The following is a 3,792-nucleotide window of genomic DNA, read 5'->3' as shown; positions in this document are numbered from 1 at the left end:
TATCCATCTAGTGAATATTTATGCAAACTCTGAAAAAAGTGTGGATGTTTTAATTCTAGTATTAATATTTAGCAAAATGATACATGTATACTAAACAGTTATATGACCTGCAAATGAAAACTTGCAGTTCCAGGCTCAGAGATAATAATTTTTAATTCACTTATCTGTTTCTTTGATATTTACCTTCATATTCTAACATGTTTTAAATTTCTTTTATTTTTCATTGTTAAAGATATACTGACTTTTTATTAAGGAAGAGAAAGATGTTGCATTAGCTCTCCCCACCACTCCCCATCCATGCTTTTCCTGAAGTCTTCTTTGTGGGGTGATAACATAGTTCTAGAGTTAAGTCAATATATAGTGTTTTCATGGCTTTGATTATGAGATTATTAATGTATAATTCATAGTGCTTCTATTATTTCCTTCCAGCCTTTTGTTTTGCCTGAAGTTGACACTTGTTGAATTTTCCTTTCTTTAATCAGTTTTCTGTGTTTCATTATGAACTAATTACTGAATTCTGTGCCTTATCTATAATATTACTCTTAATACTGTCAAATTGGTGACACATGTCTTCCATTTTCTTCATTGAAACCAGATTGATTCACTCTGGTGGCTTGCAAGTCTTTCTTCACAACTGGAATACCATGACTCGCATGAACCATCATGTTGGGATTTCCCTTCACCTTGCTCCTGAGGAAGAACCCTCATCCTTGATTTGCTACCTTATTAGATGCTCAATATCTTTTTGATAAAGAATCTATGGGAGATAAATTTTTTGAGATATTGCATGTCTGAAAATGTTTTCATTCTCCATTCATCTCTGATAGATTGTTTGGCTAGGATAAAATGTCAGCCTTGAAATCATTTTCCTCAGAACACCAAGCTTCATCAAGTTATCTCCCATGTTGTGTTGAGAAGTGCCAGGATATTGTGAATGTTTCTCTCTCTCTCTCTCTCTCTCTCTCTCTCTCTCTCTCTCTCTCTATTAGAGATTAACATTCTTTCTCTTGTGTATGAAAATTTCAATATGATGTCCCTTGGTTTGTTCCCCCCCCCAAATACTGGTGATTGAATCCAGGGGTGCTTTACCACTGAGATACATCCCCAGCCTTTTTTATTTTTTAGAGAGAGGTTCTTACTAAGTTACTAGGGCTGGCCTTAAACTTGCAATCCTCCAACCTCAGCCTTCCAAGAATCTGAGATTTCAACCATGCCTAGTTTGTTTGTTTTTGGTCTATTGTGGCGGATACATGAAAGAAAATCATGTTATTCAGTTCTAGGAAATATTATTGTTATTTCTTAAATTTTTGCCTCCCCTTCCTCAGTTTTCTCAATTCTTCTTCTTCTCCTTCTTCTTCTTCTTCTCCTTCTCCTTCTCCTTCTCCTTCTCCTTCTCCTTCTTCTTCTCAGGGATTGAACTCAGGGGCACTCAACCAATGGTTAGGTTGAGTTTAGCTATTGAATTATTTAATTTTCAAGAGCTATTGTTTGCTTTCTAATTTTTAGAAACTGTCTAGAAATGTGTCATAGAGGCAGCACCTCTCTTGTCTCTATGAAGATATTAATTATATTCTATATGATTTCCTTCTACTCCTCATTTCTATTTTTTTTTTTTAGTTTGTTTTCACTTGATTTTTTTCCCATCTCTGTTTTTTTCCTGTTAGGGACTCTTCTTAGTTCTTTTTAAGAACAGGAATTCTGACCTGACCAATGATATCAGTGATAAAGGGCGGGTCATGAACCTGGTATTTGGGGGCCTGCCACTATCTGGATATTTTGTTGTTATAATTTGATCTGGAACATTCCCCAGAGGCCCAAGTGTCAAAGGTCCCTATGGTGGTGCTCTCCTGAGGTGGTGGGAACTTTAGGGGGTGGGGCCTAGTGAAAGGTCTTCAGGTCATTGGGGCATGCCCTCAAAGGGGATATTGGGATTCCAAACACTTCCTCTTTTTCTCTTTCACTTCCTGATCATGAGGTGAGCATTTTTACTCCATCATGTGCCCTCAACATGATGTCCTACCATAGGCTCAAAGCACCAGGGCTAACTTATTATGGACTGAAACCTCTAAAACTGTGAGTCCAAATAAACCTTTTTTCTTTATAAATTTATTTTCCTAGATATTTGTTATAGCAACAGAAAGCAGCCTAACACTTATCTATGAAGTAGATCCTGCAAAGAAGAATGCTTTTGCCTCCTTGGAAGATGTCTGTCTGCCAGGTTTCCCAAGTGTAAGAAGTTGAGCCAAGCATTTCACACCAAACTGTGCCTGTATTAAGAATGATCCTTTTTTTCCTAGCCTGTGCCTGGTGTTCCCACATCACAGACCTAGATTTAGACCTTTCCAGGTAGCAAATTTTATGTTCCAGTGAGGTAGGGCAGGGAAGTCACTTGGAGGTGGTGGGGTGACGAGGGATCTGGAGATTTTCTTGTTTATTGAGCTGACTTGCAACTGCTCTCATTTTCATATTTTCCTGAGGAGTTTCAGATGCCTTTAAATATTGAAGCTTTCTGGGATCATCAGTTACAAATCTGCTTGTGTCTTATTAGCTTCCCTTTGAAGGCAGTCAGGTTCCGGTTCTGCTTGCCCTGCCAAACCAGCAACTACAGGTCAACTCATCTGTTTCCCAGTTTCCTTAGTGTCGCAGCATTTCCCGAGTGCTGTCCAGGATTCTGCTGATCCCTTTGTCCTTTAGGGATAATGCCTTTGTCATCCATTTGCTGTCATTTTAGTGGGGTTTTGAGAGGGAGCAGAGGTTAATGCATATTTTCAATCCACTATGCTTAACCAGAAGTCCATAATAGATTAAAAAGATTAGTGCTTGAGGGAGGTGGGGAGTTGAAGGGAGAGAGAGAGAGAAGTTTAAAAGAAAAATGACTGCATTAAAAACATGTTTAAACTTTTATATAATGCATGTATGTTACAGTCCCGTTACCAGAAATCCGTGTGCATAGATGCATGCGTACTGTGAAATAAAAGCAAAGATGGTCACAAAAAATGGTAATGTTTGTTATCTCGGGTGATGATATTTTAGGTGCTATTTATTTTCTTTTTCAAACTTTTCTAGATAAAGGGAAAACATTAAATGTGCAAAGAATTTTTGCCTACTAGTTCAGAAGGAAAATAGCCGCAACCATAAATATTCAAATGCACTTCTTGTTCATCTACCTCTGAGAGACAGTTGCACATAGAGGCAAAAATATATGAATATGATAAACAATGAAGTATAGTAGTGGGGAAAAAAACCAAACAACTTAAGGTGTCTATTAGTAGAGGGAAGGATATGCAAACAAAGGTGCATCCATATTCAGAAATATTAGGCCATTGTTTGAAAGAATGAGGTGGATCTGTGCCGTGGCTTGGAAGATCTCCCAGACAGACATATTGTTAAGTGGAAGCTGAAAGTTGCACGCAGTACATATGTTACGATACCAGTGATACAAAACAAAAGCAAAAGACCAGAAATCCTCCCCCAAACAAACCACATCCTCCTTGGGTTTATGTGTCCGTCCAGATGCTTTCTCTTATAAATTCATGGCCCAGAGTCAGAAAAGGACAAAACAACTGAGAAGAGTGGAGCTGGCAAGAGGAGCTGGGATTGGATGATGGGGGTGGGGGTGGGGCAGGGTAGACTTTTGCTTTTTGTGCATTTCTTGATTTTACACAAATGCAGTGTATTAAGGTAGGACTTATGTAATGACTATAATTAGATATGTATATAATTATATGCGTATGTGAATTACAAATTTAATCTTTCCATTTTCTTATTTTTTCTTTTATAAGAAAAGGGGGC

This window comes from Marmota monax, unplaced genomic scaffold, assembly GCF_021218885.2.
Source record: "Marmota monax isolate L192 unplaced genomic scaffold, Marmota_monax_Labrador192_F-V1.1 WCK01_AAM20220418_F8-fsc00005, whole genome shotgun sequence".
Lineage (NCBI taxonomy): Eukaryota > Metazoa > Chordata > Mammalia > Rodentia > Sciuridae > Marmota > Marmota monax.
Note: the sequence above shows the minus strand (reverse complement) of the source record.